The 18368-nt window shown below is 51.7% G+C and overlaps 2 protein-coding genes across 2 annotated transcripts in view; one reads left to right on the forward strand and one right to left on the reverse strand.

Annotated features, from left to right (window-relative positions):
- SLC36A1 (solute carrier family 36 member 1) overlaps positions 1-18368 on the reverse strand; it is a 170693-nt gene that overhangs the window by 12592 nt on the left and 139733 nt on the right. The gene's annotated exons all lie outside the window — the stretch shown is intronic.
- Positions 9892-18368, forward strand: part of FAT2 (FAT atypical cadherin 2) — an 83504-nt gene continuing 75027 nt past the window's right edge. The window contains exon 1 of the mRNA XM_027077495.2: positions 9892-10047. The gene's annotated coding sequence lies outside the window, so the exon portion shown is untranslated. The remainder of the gene's footprint in view (positions 10048-18368) is intronic.

Consider the following 18368-nt stretch of genomic DNA (forward strand, 5'->3'; position numbering starts at 1 on the left):
GCAGTCTCCAGGCTCCGAGCTGGCAGCACAGAGCCCCACGAGGGGCTCGAACTCCCGGACCGCAAGATTATGACCTGAGCCGAAGTCGGACGCTTAACCAGCTGAGCCACCCAGGCGCCCCTGCATGCGGTTTTAGGCAAGGCTTTGTCTCAGCTAGTCTTTCAGGCAGTTCTCATAATTTCCTGGGGAAGGTGGCACACTGGACTGATGATCTCTGTTTTTAGTACAAACCCCTCATTGGTTACATGGCCAGTAGGAGTCAATAAACAGAGGGGCCCAAATCTAAACATAGACATGTGATCCAAAATCCAATAATCCTGGACCAAGATTACCTACCTCTCTTCTTGCCCATCCATTCATCCATCATCCAACCACTTATCCATCCATCCATCCATCTACCCATCCATCCATCCATCCATCTACCCATCCATCTCTGTGTCCGTCCATCCATGCTTTGCTAACTTACTTTCATCTGCTTATTTCCCTTATCTATTTAATAAACTCATCTATTTCTATGTATCCATTTATCATGAGTTGGTCTCTGTAACAATCTCTCTATTCAGTTTAGCAAACATTTATTCAGAGTCTGTTACACTCTCCATATTGTATGTATTGTATCTGTTGCTTCCACTCTCTGTAGACTTCATCTTCCCACTGAATGCTTTTTTCCTCTGACCTTTCTGCAGGATCCATACTCTGTGTGACCGCAATCTCCACTTGCCTCTCTCCTGACCCCCATGCTTGTGAGTGGACCCCTTGTCCTTTCTTCTTTTTTTTTTTTAAGTTTATTTATTTATTTTGAGAGAGAGAGAGAGAGAGAGCACGAGCAGGGGAGAGGCAGAGAGAGAGGGACAGAGAGGATCCCAAGCAGGCTCTGCGCAGCAAGCATGGAACCCGACACGGGGCTCGAACTCATGAACCATGAGATCATGAGCCGAAACCAAGAGTTGGATGCTTAACCAGCTGAGCCACCCAGGTACCCCCCTTCTTGACCTTTCTTGAGCCACCCAGGTACCCCCCTTCTTGACTGCTTTCACCTGGTTCTTCCATTCCTGTCCTATGCTAGACTCTAGGCAAATATTGATTGACTGGATGACTGGACTCCTAGCTAAGATGTTTGTATCAATTCTTTTCCAGGGTTCCATTTCCGTTCCCAGTCTAGAGCTACGCACGCGGTAAGAATTTTATTCATAATGGTGGCCCTAAATTCATAGTCCTTGGGATTTGGAAAGGACTTTTCAACTTGTATTCATTCAACAAAACTCACATAGCTTTGCTTGAAAGATGTGCTTGTCAGGCATAGAGATTACTGATTATTTTACAGTTGGGGAGGGGGAAGCTCTGAGGACAGGGGCTTGCTCAAGGTCTCACAGCTATGGCAGAGCCTTGAGGACAGTGAAGAGATTGCCACTACTCTAGACCCAGACAGCTCCTGAATTCCCCACAGAGCCAGATGGTGTGTGCTTGAAGTTCCCCAGAACGCAGTACTGGGAAAGCACGATCTACCTTACCAGGTCAAACCAGTCTGGCTTCATCACGAGCCACAGGGAGCTGCCTTCTGGGGGGTAGAAGAGCCTGAGTCAGTCCCTGCCTGCACAGATGACATCAGGGTGACGGGGGGGGGGGGGGGGGGGGGGGGGGCTGGCAAGGGAAGGGGGGCGTGGCCCGAAAGTACAGGCCTTGGAAGGGAAGTGGAGGGGACCTAGGAGGAAGGGAAGGGAAAGTGGGGGGCCCTACCTGAGCAGTGGAGTCCAGCCCCAAGACTCTCCAGTCAGGCTACACTTCCCCTCATCCCTGGGAAATATCCTGCTAACTCTGCCCCTTCTCTACGTTACAATCAGACTCATAAGGTATGATGTCAGTGTTTATCTAGCTCAGTGGTTCTCAAACTCGAGTGAGCCCCAGAATGACCTGGAGAGCTCCAAGCGTGGGTGGATCTGTGTGAACTCCACGAAAAGACCCCACGACAAACTGCTGAGTAAGTCGTGGAATGACACACAAGATGCGATTTTCACAACCACTCTCCTTCCCCAGACAAATAAAAGGCCTCAAATGCTATATATTTCCTTCTGGAATATCTATGTATGGATATAAATATCTACAAAGGTCACACACCTAGATGATTATACTGGTTGTCTTTGCAGTAGGTATTTGTGGTAGTAACAAAGAGGGCTTTAACCTTCCATGTAATGTTTTATTATTTCACAAGGAAAATTACCATGTATTACTTATGTAAATGCAAAATTTAAATAAGATGTCTCCAAATTCGTTTGCCCATTTTATCTGGTTGGAAGCGCGAGGATCTGCATTTCAGCAAAGTTTCTGGGGGCTCCTGTGGAGCTGATCCATGAATTACATTTTGAAGAAAGCTAGTCTAGCCCACCATTGTACAAATGAGTAACTTGGGAGTCAGAGAGGGTAAGGAACTTGCCTAACTCCACACAGCATGGCAGCGACTGAGTTGATATCTGACCCTGGGATGTTTTACTCCAAGGCGGTGCTCTCTCTTATACACAGTGACCAGAAAAGGAAAACCACTGGGGAACTGGATATGGAGGCAGCGTGAATGTATTTCCAGAGCAAAGTGGAGGGGGCTGGGGATCTGTGCACCTCTGAGTTAGGCCAGTTGGCAGCCTCTGTGGGGGAGTGGACACAAAGGACAGTGGTGGGGCCAGAAGGGCAAACATTGCCCATCTTTCTAACTTTTCTTTGAGATTCACTGTTCCAGCCTTTCACCCCTCTGCATTCCCTTGTCCCCGTGTGGTTTGGATTTGCATCTGAGCCCTGCTTATTTCCAGAAGCAGCAGTGGCTCCTGTGAGGACAGCCTTGGTGCTGGTAAGTGTAGGCAATCCCTTCTGTCTCCTGACCTCAGCTTCCTCATCTATCACCTATGTAGTGGACTGAATCAGTGGCTCTTAAACCTGGCTGTGCACCCTCTTGGAGGCTCATTTAAGAAGCAGAATCCTGGGCCCCTCCGTAATGGGAGATGGGGCCTGGGATGTGCTTTTTTTTTTTTTTTTTAAGTTTACTTATTTATTTTTGAGAGAGAGAGAAAGAGAGAGAGAGGCTGAGAGAGAGGGAGAGAGAATACAAGCAGGCTCTGCACCATCAGCACAGAGCCCAATGTGGGGCTTGAACTCACAAACTGTGGGATCAGGACCTGAGCTCAAGTTGGCTTAACCGCTTAAGGTGGCTTAACTGCTTAACTGATTAACCAACTGAGCCACCCAGGTGCCCCCTGGAATGTGCATTTTTAACACCCCACCCCCACTCAGGCCAGATGATTCCTACAAATCTGAAGTTAGAAAACCACTGGGTTACTAGTCTCTTTTCCCTGAGCAAACTTCTCTGCATCTTGAGCCTCAGGCGGGCCTAAGGCCTGGCCTGTGAGAAGGGCCTGGGGTGCTGAGGAACCCAGAGTGGCCAGCAATCCCCACTCCCAGGAGACCCTGGCCTCTGTCCCTGCCGCCTGTCTAGGCCCCTCGGCCTCTGTTCCGGGGTTCCCTCCCTCGGGCCGGCCGGCCTCTTCCTTACCTGGGTGGAATGTCTGGAATGTGGCTGGCTGGGGAGGGGGGAGACAGGGCTGGTTGGCTGCCAGCCCTGCCTCTGGAATTCAGGAGGGCCTCTGCCCTGCTGGCCTTGAAGTGACCTGGCAGGACGCATACACTGACAGTGGAGTGAGGGAGGGCTGTGAGGCCCGGAGCCGGCCAGCAAGTCTCATCAGGCCTCAGTTTCTTCATCTGTAAAACCACATCCTACTTCTCTACGTGCAGGGCTTCGCGGCCCTTCCAAAGGAGTTGGCATCTATTCATCCTCCGCACCTATCACGTTTCATTAGCGCCATGTGAAGAGCTATGGGAAACTCACAGATGAATTAGACACCAAACCGATCCAGAAAACTACCATTTTTTTGCCTCCGGCACGCTGCATAGTGTTTTACCGATTCATCCCTAATTGAGTCCCGACAACCCTTACAAGATAAGAACCATTACCACCTCCAGATGACAGATGAGGAGATTGCTACCCAGAGAGGTGAAGTAACTTGTCCAGGGCCACACAGCTGCACACATGCGATGGCAGAGCTGGGTTGGAATCTATCTGTCTAATTTCAAATCCAAACCTCACCGTGTGCTCCACTCCCCCCCAACAAATACAGCAGAGGTGGGGGCGGGGTGGGGTGAGGACCACACGATATCCTGCCCTGACCTCACGGTGAGACCAGAACAGGACAGCCTGCTCCACAGGGGCCCGGAGACCCTTTAGCAGTTTGTGGGGAGGCTCGCTGGGGGAGATTAAGAGATGTCCCTGAGCAGGCAGCCTTGTGATGGACCAGTAGATGCGTGATGGATGGCAGTCTGGACAGAGGCCAGGCAAGAGCAAACAGAGGGTGCGGGGCTGGGGCTGGGGAAGAGTGGGCTGGCTGACGCATTCCCTACAGGGCCTAGGGCAAAAGGATGCTGAGCAGAACCTCATTCCAAGCTATTGAGGTTTCCAAGGCCGAGACAGCCGGAGCACTGCATCGAGTCCTTCCTAAATGCGGGTGGCAAGCCCAGGGATGCAAATCCCATGATTTGGTTGGAGCATAACCTCAGGGTGGAGGCTAGAAGCACTAGATTAACTTAGTTCAAATCCCCCCTCTGCCATTTAAGGGCAGAACGACCGTGGACAAGTCACTTTAGACTCTCTGAGTCTCAGTTCCTTCCTCTGCAAAATGAGAATGGAAATAATAGTATCGCATCAGGAAGATTTATTTGAGGAGCAAAGGAGATGATGCTTGGCCGAGCACTTAATAAATTATAACACACGCCAGTTATTATTATCGCAGTTATGATTATTGCTGTTGTCACTACACAAGAGGGAGAAATGGGGGTTGAGGCTGGAAATGTGGTTCATGGTTGTGGAAAGGGGGACATGGGAGCTGTACTGGTTCCCTGGTCAGGGCCACATCCGGGCCCCAAGTCTGGGGGCAGGTGAGGTTGGGGATAACATCAGAGGTTCTGTTTCAAGACCTCAGAGTGACTCCCCCCACCCCATCCCAGCTTCCTGTTGGGGTGACCTAAACAAGGCCACGGAACCAGCCAGCCTGGCTCCAGTAGCTCTCAGCGTCAGAGCCCCACCTGCCCGCGCCAGCCTGGGGCGGGCTGGATGAGCAGCAGGTGAGCTGCTCATGCTCACCGGCCTGGCCAACAAGGCCGGACGCTTCTCCTGGCAGGAGCCTGTCAGAACTGCCAGCTGGGGGTCAGGATGAGCTGGAGAACCCGGTGGTGCCCAGATGCCCGTGGCCAGCAGGTCTGCTGAGTGTTTGATTACATTCCCGAGCACCCCAGGCAACGCCAGGGCTGGCTGTTCCAACTCCTGCTGGGTCCCGTCTGTCCGCTACAGAGCTGACATCCCAGGCTCAGCCCCCACGGCCCACCTGCCTTCCACCTTCTGCTTCTCCCTCTCGGCTGCAGGCTGCAGCCCTCACAGAGCCAGGTGGCCTGGGCCCCCGATGACTTCATCCTCCTTAAAGGCATCGTGTCCCTTTGATAGCCAGGCCTCTGGAGCCTTTCCTGTCCACAGGTCCATAGGCCAGACTTCACGATCTCCATTCTGTACCTGTCTCCCTGCCTCATTCCCATCCTGCTGTGTGACCCTCTCCAGAGAGAAGGCAGTGTGATGGAAGGGCCCCCAGCCGTGGAAATGCCAGTTTGCATTTCAAGTTCATCGACGTGTTGTCTTAAAGGAGCCAGTCCGTCAGCCAACTGTCCCCTGTGAGCTGAATCTTCTCTCAAGAAGACTGGTCTTCCAAGGTGGACCCCACTCACTAGGGACCTGCTCTGGGTATGCGACACATGTGGGTGATGTGGTGATGCCACGGTTCCCTCCACTGGGTGACCGCCATTCCTGTTTCCCCAGGACTGTCCTGGTCATAGCACCGAAAGTCCTAGTCCCTGGGAACCCCTCGGCCCTGGGCCAACCCACATGTTGGTCAGCTGACCCTGCACACACATCTGTGATGTGCTGTCTGTCTCGGATGATTTGCGTCTATGGTTTGTGCTGAAGAAACCTGAGACTTTAGCACACCCCAAAAGGAACCAAAAGGGTTCGTTCCGTCTGTTAAACATGAAGATAATATGATCTGTGCTCTCAGACTTTATAGGTGCCCTGGAGTTTGCCACCTAGTCAGAGATTTTATTACTGCTCAGGTACCCCACTTATACTCTCTGCCCCACAGCGAATGTGGACAGATTGCTCCAGAAAGGAAAACCTAGGAGGGAGGAGAAAGAGCTCACCCAGTCCACAAAGGCAATACAGCTTTCCTCGGGCAGGTAAAGGCAGTGGACAGAGACTATTTGCTAGGTGTCTCTTTGGAAGCCTACAGTATCCTTGTAAAGAATATTAGAAATTTAGGGGTGCCTGAGTGGCTCAGTCGGTTAAGCATCAGACTTCAGCTCAGGTCATGATCTTGCAGTTCGTGAGTTCAAGCCCCGCATCGGGCTCTGTGCTGACAGCTCAGAGCCTGGAGCCTGCTTCAGATTCTGTGTTTCCCTCTCTGTCTGCCCCTCCTCCACTCACACTCTGTTTGTCAAAAACGAACAAAAACGTTTAAAAACATTAAAAAAAAAAAAAGAACATTAGAATTTTAGAATGTCAGAGGTAGAAGTTAAAGATCAGAGTTCAACCCCTGCTTTGTTGAGATAGAGAAACTGAGGTCCCTAAAGGGGGTTCAGAATCAGATGTGATTCGTTTTGTTTATTTTTTTAAGGATTTTTTTTAAAGCTTATTTATTTTATTTATTTTGAGAGAGACAAAGACAGCGCAAGTGGGGAAGGGGCAGAGAGAGAGAGAGGAAGAGAGAGAATCCCAAGCAGGCTCCCGGTTGCCAGAGCAGAGCCGGATGTGGAACTCAAACTCACGAAACCGTGAGATCATGACCTGAACCGAAACCAAGAGTCGGGTGCATAACCGACTGAGCCACCCAAGTGCCCCAGACATAATTCCTTTTAATTCTACAACATGCCTGGTACTGTGTAGGAAACATGGGTGCCCTGGGTCTAGCCCCAGAGAGTAGAATGTGCTTGATCTGGGATGGGGTCTGGGCATCAGGATTGGCAAAAGCTTCCCAGGTGATGCCAATGTGCAGCCGTGGCTGAGAGCCATCGAGTCAGACAGAGATCTGTCCCCGAGGAGATTTAAAATGGAGTGGGCCAGGGGCTGAAGTGAAGAGAGGTACACACGGAGGCAGAACACAAAGCAGAGGGTCACACGGGAGTTTCAGCCAGAGGACTACAGGGAGGAGGGACAGACGCGGGGCAGTGCAGCCCAGTGGTTAAGGAGTTCAGACAGATGGGAGCTTGAAACTTAGCTTAGTCTAGGCCTGTGACCTTGGGCAAGTAATTAAGGCTTTTCTGAGCTTCAGTTTCTTCATCTGAAAAATAGAGTATGATAAAAGTGCCTAATCCACCAGGGTGGTGTACAGAGAAATGAGATAATCCCTGCTGAGCTGAGTGCTGACATAAAGATCAGCCATTGTTGTTATTATTATTACTTCTTGCTCAGGTCAGGGGCATGGTCGGGGAGTTCACGGAGGGAAGGTGGCATATGGGCTGTACCAAGACGGATGGGAACAGTCTTTGATGTCCAGGAAGCTGTAAGCAGGAGCTCAGGAACGAGAAGTTTCCAAGCATGCTTGGGGGGACACTGAGGAGTCCGGTTTCCATGGTGCATGGGGCAGTGGAGGCCAGCAGGTCCCCTGGTCGGGTCCTGGGGCCAGAAGGAAGAAGGACCCGAGCCCGGGTCAGCAGTGGCGGGGGAAATGCGGAGGGGAAGAATGGCAGCGTCATGATGCGTGCGGTTGAGCAGTCCATCCCAATCCCCGTCCCTTCCTCCCTTCCCCCCACCCCGGGGCTGCAGGCTGTCGCTGCACTGGACACGCTGGAGGCCAGCCTTGGCCCAGAGAGGGGCCCGAGGGAAGACAGCCGCCTGCCGCTCCACACATGACTAGTCAAAGGGCTCAGGGGCCACCCCACCACCCTCCTTCTGGTTAATGCCTCATCAGCCCAGACTCGGAGACCTGGGCAGCAATCAGTCAAGTGGATAACCGCCCAGGTTAGTCTGCCCACTGGAGCTCCCCTCACGCTGCACACCCCCAGGCGTCTCCTCCAGGGCTGAGGCAGCTGGTAGGAGAGAGGCCTGGGAGACTCCCCTCCCCGGCCGGGGAGCTCCTCTGGAGGTCTTGGGCAACATACCACAGCAGCCTGCTTGGCACTGTGGTCATCCATAATGCTGGTGACAGGTCCCCAAGGGTGTGGCTCACAGTGGCTGCAGCAGCTCCATGAATGAATACCTTCCGAGAGCTGGGAAAGGAGCCAAGAGCCTCATTACTCCCTCATGAGCACCAAGACCAGAACCTTAATGATTCCACTTATCCTTAGGGTCCAGCCAGAACTTCTAAGAAAAGCACGTCCTAGCCACAGAACTAGGGCTCCGTTGTGGTCACATGGCAGAGAAAATAGCTCTGTTCTGAGCAGCCCCAGGAGTTGTCAGCCCATTTAACACATGAGGAAACAGAGACTTAGCGCATTTAAGTCGTCCGCCTTGGGTCACAGAGCTTAGAACAATAGCAGTAACAATACGTAGCATTCTTGCTTATTAACCAGGTTCAAGGGTCGAGGCTCAGCCGAGCATCAGGCAGAGACACTAAGAGTCAGAACTGACTGCGGAGGGAGGTAATGAGCTCCCTGTAATTAGAGGTGTGCAAGCAAAGACTCACTTCTTCGCCAGGGAAGCTGCAGAGGGGATGCACGTCCCTGGGTGGGGAGGGTTGGGTCGGACGGTTGCAGAGCCGTTTTGAGCTCTGGGGGTGGGGGCAGGAACTATTTCATTTACCCCTCTGTCCTCCGCACCAGGTGCAGCCCCCGGAAACGTGTTAAGTATGGGGCCTCACACAAAACAAGCAAATGATTACATTCTGTAACTGAAAAGCACGGCGGCAGCGAGAGAGGGTGGAGGGAGAGCTGATTCCTGTCTGGCTTTTCTTCCCTTCCCTTAAAACACTGGTTCTCAACCCAGGGAGCACATTCGAGACACCTGGGGAGCCAGGGCAGAGACACCTGGGGAACCAGGGCAGAGAGGCACCCCATAAATCGTACAGAGGCTAAGCTGTCTTGCCTCCCAGCGAGATTCAGACACTGGGCTTGGCACTTTCCATGCATGATCCGTCCTGTGAATCTGCACGACCTTATGAAGCCGGTGTTTATTCTTACCCCCATTTCACAGATGGAGCAACCGGAGCTTGGGGAGGTTAAGTCGCTTCTGGAAAAACTCACAGCTAATCACAGTGAGAAGAAGAATTACCTTTTATGGGAGGCTTTCCTGCTAAGTGACATCCATTTAACCTTTATCTTTTTTTTGATCCTCATAACAAGCCCGTGAGGTAGGAGTTATTATTATCCCCATCTTTGCAAAAAAGGAAACTGAGGCTCAGACTCAGTAACTCACCCAAGGTTACTGAGCTCGTGGGTGGCAGTGCTAGCGTTTTGAACCGGGCCTGGGAGGCTGGGGGGATCTCAGGGCTGCATGTCAGGGAGGACTGTGGGGAGCACTAGCTGAGAGCTTCCCCAGGCCCCTCACAGTCTCTGTGTGTCCTTGCATGACTACTACCTGCCTAGGGCCTCAGTTTATCCTTCTGGAAGCCCGAGGAGGGAGGTGGAAATGGGCCTGATTTCTCAGCAACTTTCCAGCCCTCATTTTCCATGACTCGATTCCCCACTGTGAGTTCTGGGCCACAAACCAGTTGGCTTCCTCCCTCCCTCTCCGTGAGACAGGGAGCTGGCAGGAGGGGATGATCCGCCTCAATTCTCCCACCTCCTTTTTCCTCCTCCTCCTCCTGGGCTGGGACACACCTACTCCAACTTTCTCAGCAGCCTCTTTGGGAGTGCGTGCGGGCTTTCCTGCTCGGAGTCTCTGCACCTCCCTCCGAAGCCTGTCAGCTTGGTGCTTGGGGAAAGGGCTCCAGCCCAGCAGCCCAGCCCGGGGCACCCTCCCCTGCCTGAAGGGCATAGGTAAGGCCTGCTGGAGGGTGGGAGGCTGGGGGAGGGGGTTGCAAAGCGAATCCATTCTTGTGCCCTGTCCCAGAGCAGGGGGCGGGGGGCACGGTTGGGGGCTCTTTGAAGGTGAGACGGGACCAGGAGATGGCTGGGGCAGGCACGGTGGGGGTAGGACAGGGGCACCTAGGTACACTGAATGAATCCAAGCCAGAGATGTAGCCAGCCTGAGCCTTGGGGCTGGGGATTGGGGCCGGGGAACGGGCAAGGCTAGGACTTTTATCTCATGGAGGAGCAAGGTCACATTTGCAGGCTTAGGAAGTTGGACTCATGTCCTTGGAAGAATGGGAAGTCTGTGCTTGGGCTTTCAGGGGATGAGCCTTCAGGGGGCATGTGGGGACATTTTCCTCTGTGGTTTTAGGGGGAAGTGCTGGGGTCAGGGGGCCAAGAGGTGCTGGCTTCTTGTGTGTGTCCAGGGAGGCAGAGGGGTCCTATTATGGACAAAGCCACCTGGTGTGGAGGAGGGAGGGAGGATCTAAGGGACAGTCAGATAACCTGGCCAGCCGTGGCCTTTGTGTGACTCTTGAGGCACTCTGACGAGACCTCGGCTCTCCTGGCTATAAAATGAGGGCGCTCACCATCTCCAGGGGCTGCGAAAGGCTGTGGGTCTAAGAGGCACCAGAGGCAGCACGGGGGTGGGGTGGGGTGAGTGGGGGCAGCTCTGTTCCCCTGTCTTGGAGGAAGCAGGAATCCGATGCCTATCTTTGGAGGCAGGACAGCTCGAGTGGAACGCTGAACAGAGATGCCAGGCCAGGGTTCAGCCCTCCACTGGAGAGAGGGTGTGCTGTATGCCCGGATGCGGGGAACAGCAGAGTATTCTGGGGTTTGCCGAGGGCTCAGGAGGGCTGCCTCTGTCGCCAGCCACGCTCTGGAGCTGGCCGCCTGGGCTCAGGAGACAGGAGGGAGGTCGAGAAGCAGGCACAGGGCTCCTTTTACAGATGGGGAGCTGAGCCTGGGCAGAATAACAGTGCCCTGCACGCGGAACACTACTCTCAGTCATTGTTACTGTTGATGTTTGCTGGGTGCTTCCTGTGTTCAGGGACTGGGCTGAGTGTGCATGGTCATTTGAAAATTGTGGGCTTTTGAAGCAGGGAAGATGGAAAGAGAATTTCACTATTTGAATTTCTGTAACTCAGCAGGCTGTGTGGCCTGAGACAGTTCCATACCTCTCTGGGCCCATTTCCCTCCACATAAAATAAAGGTGGCTAGATTAGTGTATGACCCATTCTTAACTGATTCACCCCAGGAAGCGTGTTGGTCATGCAGAGCAGGAAGGACGGGCTATTTTGCAGGTGGGGAAGCGGGGGCAAGCTCAGGTTTCCCCCAGGGCTCTCCACGGAGCACGGGTTACACTGTGGCAGGGACATGCTATGTTCATGACGCTGGCTAGCCTGATAGAGTGCAACAGTGACACCCCCCTCTGCCAGGGGCTCCCCAGGCTTCAGTTTTCTCATCTGTAAAATGGAAGAGGAGCTAGAGAGAGTCAAGTTCTCCCTGGAACCCCCCTCTGATTCTATGACGCTTGGTGGTCTCCTTAAGGACTCAGGGGACCAGACCCAGAAGGACACGGACATTCTCCAACCCCTACATGTCAGCTGTGGCTGTACTTTCTCTGGGAAGGGGTTGGCGGGCTCCCTCTACACCGGTCCTCTGGGAGTTGGGCCGCTGTACTCTGCTCCCTGCACCTTCTTCCCTGGGTACAAATGAACTCACCCCGGTCTACAAGTTCTCCTTCCAGCTGCCCCATGATAGGCTGTGGTGCTGGCATTGCTGGTGGCCAGGTGGGGCCAGGTAGTTAGGAGAGAATGCGGGGCAAGGGCCGCGTCTTAAAGGAAACCAGGCACCTGGGTGGCTCGGTCGGATGCGCGGCCGACTTTGGCTCAGTTCATGATCTCGCGGTCTGTGAGTTCGAGCCCCACATGGGGGTCTGTGCTGACAGCTTAGAGCCTGGAGCCTGCTTCACATTCTGTGTCTCCCTCTCTCTGTCTCTGCTCCTCCCCACTCATGCTCTGTCTCTCTCTGTCTCAGAAATAAATAAACATTAAAAATTAAAAAAAAAAAAAAAAAGAAAGAAAGAAAACCAGGCAATGGTGTTGGCACAATTAGGGACCTTTGTACCCCCTGGATGGGCCCTGCCCTTTGGGCTTCTTCCAAATTGGATGGGACAGAGCCTCTGGAAGTTTCCCATGCTTCCTGGGTCCCCAGCACCTGCTGAGCTGGCCCACAATCTCAATGCTACTGTTTCTATGGCTAATGGTCCTAATGCTTGTGTTTATAATGGGGGTCTCTAGACAGGCTTACAAAGAAAAGCCTGGGTCCAAATCCTGGGTATTTTTAGTGATGTGACCTGGGGCCTCAACTCCTCTAAACCTCAGTCTCCTTATTTGAAAAATAGGGCGAATGACAGTCCTTTTCTCAGCGATTGAGGTGACATTTGAATGAGGTCACGCGTGTAGTGCACAGGGCCTTATTGGTTACGTTCATGGTCATCAATTACTCAGCTCCCTGTGCTTCCCTTGGGCGGACGCCATCTCACAGGACCCTGAAGTATTCCTTCGTAAGACAAGTCACTGTTGCGGTTATTAGTTATTTGTGTTTTTGTCTCCTGCTCCTGGCTCCTACTAAGGGTTGCTCACTGCTCTGGCATCCGTGTCTAGCACGGTGCCTGGCCAATCCGAGAAGCTCATCACATATCTGCTGAGAGAGCTAATGAATCTTCATTTCTAATTCATAGAGGAGAACGGTCACTTAGAGGGACGGAGGATTAGCTGGACCCAGCCACAGATAACTAAGAGTAAGGAGCGGAAAGATCCCTAGAGAGGATCGAATCAGACAGATGGAGCCCCTGCAGCCTCACCAGAGAAGGCTGAGAACTTGGCTGACGTCGCACAGCAAGCGAGCGGGGAAGGCAGGACTACGACACAGACCTTTTCACTCTCCTCTGCCTCTCTGCCGAGTCCGGTTCAGAAGGTATTGGTTCCCATGCAGGTCGTCAGTCTAGGAGGCTGGTGAATCATCCCCATGTCCCCAGAAGGCAATTTGGGACCAACAACCAAGTTGACCGCTAGACTGCAAGTTGCCTTTCAGGGGACAGGGGACATAAACCTCATCAGTCAGACCCCTTTCCCATCACCCACCAGCACACACACCCCCACACGCACATGCACATGTTCCTGCCCACACACCGCTCTGTCACTATGGCCAACGAGCTGGCAGGTGCCTGTGACTGTACAACTAGAAGGGTCCTGAGGAGTTCCCTGAAGTCTTCAAGAATCGGTGGTCCCATTTTACAGAGGGAACCATTGATTCTGAATATTCACCTAAAGTCACCAGTCTGTAATGGTGTCCTGGGTCATTGGGCAGCCGAAATGGATCCATTTCTTTCTTTCTTTCTTTCTTTCTTTCTTTCTTTCTTTCTTTCTTTCTTTCTTTCTTTCTTTCTTTCTTTCTTTCATTTTATTTTTGAGGCGGGGAGGGGCAGAGAGAGAGGGGGAGACAGAGGATACAAAGTGGGCTCCACGCTGACAGCAGAGAACCCGATGAGGGGTTCAAACTCATGACCTGGTCCGAAGTCGGAGGCTCAACTGACTGAGCCGCCCAGGCACCCCAACGGGGAGTCATTTCTGAGCATGGGATTTAAGCATGGAGAAGAGAGCTCTCATTGACCGACCCCTCCACGCGCCTGTCGCCAGGTTGTCACGTGCACCTTCTAGTCTGCTGTGCTTCCCTTGCTGTTGCTAGTGTTGTGTTCTGGGTGTGGAGACAAGAGACACTCAGGAAAGCTAAGCCACTTCCTTTCAGTCACACGGCTCCTTTTCCCTCCCCACTTAGTTCAGTACACTTAATGGGCACTTACGATGTGCTAGGTCCCCAGAGATTCACCGTTGGTGGCAGCAGGCCCATAAATGGACGGTTTAATAGCTTGAGGTGGGTAGCAAAATAGAGGCAAACTCAGACTGGAATGAGGGCCCAGAGGAGCGGTAGTCAGCCTAGTTACAGAGCCAATGAAGGAAGCCTTCTTGGAGGAGGTGGCACTGCACATCAGTCTGAATAAGGCTTAAATAAGGAACCAAAAGTAAGAAAGGCAATTCAGAAAGAGAAAGCAGCATGTGTCAAGGTGCGGCCGGGGTGTGCAGGAAACCATCAGCTGGGTGGAGAACATTTGGAGACCTGCAGTGAGAGGTAGGATGGGGCCAGGTCATCAAAGGCCTTATGTGACAGGCCAAGGAGTATGGCTTTTTTTTTTTCAATGTAGTTTAGACATGATTTTTAAAACATTTTTTTCAACGTTTATTTTTGAGACAGAGAGTGAGAGGGGGAGGGGCAGAGAGAGAGGGAGACAGAAGCCGAAGCAGGCTCCAGGCTCTGAGCTGTCAGCACAGAGCCCAATGTGGGACTCAAACCCACGGACTGTGAGATCATGACCTGAGCCGAAATCAGCCGCTTAACTGACTGAGCCACCCAGGTGCCCCTATACATGATTTTTTTTTAATGAGGAACTAGAAACATACAAAAGAAGATTAAAAAAAAAACTGGGATGACTGGGTGGCTCAGGCGGTTGGGCGTCTGACTCCGGCTCAGGTCATGATCTCACAGTCCGTGAGTTCGAGCCCCACATCAGGCTCTGTGCTGACAGCCTGCTTTGGATTCTGTGTCTCCCTCTGTCTCTGCCCCTCCCCCACTTATTCTCTCTCTCTCTCTCTCTCTCTCTCTCTCTCTCTCTCAATCTCTCTCTCTCTCAAAAATAAACATTTTAAAAAATTAAAAAACAAAAAACATCGCCCAGCTTCAAGAATTGTGTTTCCTCCACCAACTCTTCCCCCATCAGATTATTTTGAAGCAGATCCCAGATATATAATTGCATCTGAAAATATTTTCGTCTGTTTGTTTAAAACAGAAGGACTTCAGAAAATCATCAGAGCAGCATGGCTTTTATTTTGTAAATATTGGAGGACTGTGTTGAGGGAGGTTCAGCTGAAGGGTGCCTTGGCTGTGGGGAAAAGCAGGAATTTGAGGAAGGGGATTGGAGTATTTTGTTGTCTCCCCCTCGGGCAAGCACATGCCTGATATTCCCACTGATTAACAAAGCATCTCCTAAAACTCATCTCCTTCTGGAAGAGGTGATGCCTTAAACATGTTCCAGTTTAGAGCCTGGGGAAGAGAGAAATCCCTCCCCTTCTCCCACTCCTGAGTCTTGCTCCATCCCAGAGACTGGAGTGGCCCCTGTGAGGCACCTGCCTGTCCCCTGGCTGGGAAAATTGGGAGCCCACAATGGAGAACTCTCCATTTGCCAGATCCGGCGCCCACAGCAGTTGGTCTGGGAGCAAGCTGAGCAGGACCGTGCATGCCAGCAGTGGGGCAACGTTCGTGTGCGTGTGCTCACGTGTCCCAGGTCAGAGCTGCTGTCTGTACCTGCGGCACCCTTCTCTCTCTGGGTCCTCTCAGCAAACGCAAGACTACGTGGCACAAAATGCATCGTTTTAGATGCCCAGGAGCTTAGCCTGGGGAAGAGGCAGAGCTTGGTATCAGCACTGCACCATGGTTGGGTGCATGAGCTCTGGAGCCAGGGTGCTCTTGCTCCAGTTCAGCCTGTACCGCTGTCTATGCCTCTGATCTTGGGCACGTAACGTCACCTCTCTGAGGGTGCAGGGGTGTATAATGCCATCTACCTCGTAGGGCTGCTGCCTCTTCTTAGCATAGTAGCCAGGACATATGAAAAGCTCACTAAACATTAGCTACTATTACAGATTTGGAGTCTCCTGAAGTCTGGAGAATCGATTCAGCAGCATCATAGCATTTTGGAAAATTCAAATCCTAGAATCTCAAACTCTTGGAAGCATATAATTAGAAGAGCCCTATTAGATCCCTAGCATAAGTCTCTACTCTGTGAAGATTCCCTACACAGTGTCTCTGTACTCTTTTTTTTTTCTTTTCGTAAACATTTAAGAGCAAGGTGCATCAACCATTGTAAGTTACAACTTGACGAATTTTACAAAGCGCTCACAGCAGCGATAACCAGCAACCAGAGCAAAAGCAGACACGACCCGTGCACCCCTCCCCCGCCGTCCCCCAGAGCCCTCCTGATGCTCCTCGCCAGTCCCTACACCCACCCCCTCACACACACAAACGTAGTGATTATCCAGCCAGCTGGGCTGTTGTCAAATACCTTCTTGTGGAGTGTGTATCATCATTAGGCGAGCCCTAATTATTAGAGAGGCTCGGTGAGTTAATTTGGAAGTTGTCGATTAAACTTTACCTTTAAGTTGTTTTGTTTCTACTGTCATACTTCAGTGGCAGCCTCGTTTAGGGCTGAGCTCCCAAAATGCCTAGGCCTGCTTTTAAAAACACAGATTCCGCAGCCCCATCCTGAGTCTAGCACCAGAATGTGGGATCTGGTGTGGGACCAGGGAATCTGTGTTTTTACAAGCTCTCGGTGAGGTCCAGCTGGCTTTGGGAACCACTCAACTAGTGTTTCAGAGCTCGGACTCAACTTGGAGAAGCTACTTTTCCAATCCATGTTCCATCTTACTGGCCGTTGACCTTGGACAAGGCTCTCGGACTTTCTGACCCTCAGGTTTTTCACTTATCAGATGGAGACGCAATGATAGGACTTATACTGTTGGGTTGTTGACGGGCTCTGACAGGCGCATGTTCACTAAGTGAAGACATAGTCAGCAGGGCTATTACTGGGAAGAGCCCCTCTGTGGTGTAGCCAAAGGAATATTGGATTTGGTATCTGAAGCCTTGTGTTTGCGTCCTGACTGGGCCACTTGCTGGCAGTATGACCTTGGCCAAATCTTTTGACTCCCCCTCTCTGGGTCTCGACTTCCCTCATAGGGTCTTTGAGGGGATCAAACAAGAGAAGGGATCGGAAAACTGTGCCGAGGACAGAAAAATGCTGAGTGAAGTAAACTCCAATGAATGGGGACTCAGCTGAGCCTGGGAACCCAGTGGAAAGCGGGCTTGCCTTGCCCTTGCGGTTAGCGGAGGGCGGGCCAGGTGGGGGTGGGAGAGGGAGCTGCTGAGACCTTGGTGTTCCACAGTCCCGGTATGCCCTGGCACAGCTCCCGTGCTTCTTGGTTTCTGACAACTGTCTCCTTCCTGGCTTCTGGGGCAGGAAGAACCCAAGATCCCATAGCGATGAAATCCCGTGCAATGTGCCATAGCCAGAATGCTTTTATTATTTCAATGTCTTCCCTTTTATTAAAAGCTCTTTGAAGCCCTTTACTGGCATTTTTAGAACACTGTTTAATGAAGTGTCATAGGCATACGAGAAATGCACAAATCCTAAGCGTATGGCCCAATGAATTTTCCAGAAACTAACCGGTTCCCAGATGAAGAAACAGAACATTACCACCATTCCAGAAACCTCTTTTGTGCCCCTTCCAGTCACTAACCCCCTCACAGGGGAACTTTATCTTACTCTAATCCACAGATAAGTTTGCCTGTTTTTAAACGTTATATAGTTGGAAGAGTACAGTACGGACACTTTTGCATATGGCTGCTTTCGGTCCACAGTATGTGAGTGGGATTCATCTGTATTGTTGCCCAGAACAATACTTCATTTCCCCTGATACATAGTATTCCCTTATATGACCATTCTACAGTTTACTTATCCATTCTGCTCTTGATGGACATTCAGGTTATTTCTAATGTAGGGCTATTATAATGGTGCTTCTCGGAGCAATCTGCCTGAGTCTTTTGGTGAATATTCTTCCGTTGTGTCCCCTAAGAAGATTGCTGGGTCATGAGGTATATGTATGTGGATCGAACCCTGTTATTTATTTTTTAGTTTTTTTAATGTTTATTTATTTTTGAGAGAGAGAGAGACAGAGCACAAATGGGGGGGGGGGAGACAGAGAGAGGGAGACACGGAATCCGAAGCAGGCTCTAGGCTCTGAGATGTCAGCACAGAGCCCAATACGGGACTCGAACCCACGAACCGTGAGATCATGACCTGAGCCGAAGTCGGTGGCTTAACCGACTGAGCCACCCAGGTGCCCCTCGAACCCTTTTATTTTGAAGCTTAGCTCAATTTACTGCAAGTAGAACATGGTTCATGGGGTTGAGGGATTGAGTCTCTACTCAAGAGATGGATAGACCTGACCACAGGATGATAAATATTTGCCTCCAGGGTCTGAGGTGCTGGGGGCACAGACAGGTTTGCAGATTCAGAGGCTCTCAGGTGAAAGTCAGACGCGGGAATCAGACCTGTTGCTTTCCCTCCCCGGTCTGCTCTTGCATTTGACTCTAGAGATGGCTTTGTGTCTGCTTTGCCT

The sequence above is a fragment of the Acinonyx jubatus genome, chromosome A1 (genome assembly GCF_027475565.1).
Source record: "Acinonyx jubatus isolate Ajub_Pintada_27869175 chromosome A1, VMU_Ajub_asm_v1.0, whole genome shotgun sequence".
In the NCBI taxonomy this organism is placed as follows: Eukaryota; Metazoa; Chordata; class Mammalia; order Carnivora; family Felidae; genus Acinonyx; species Acinonyx jubatus.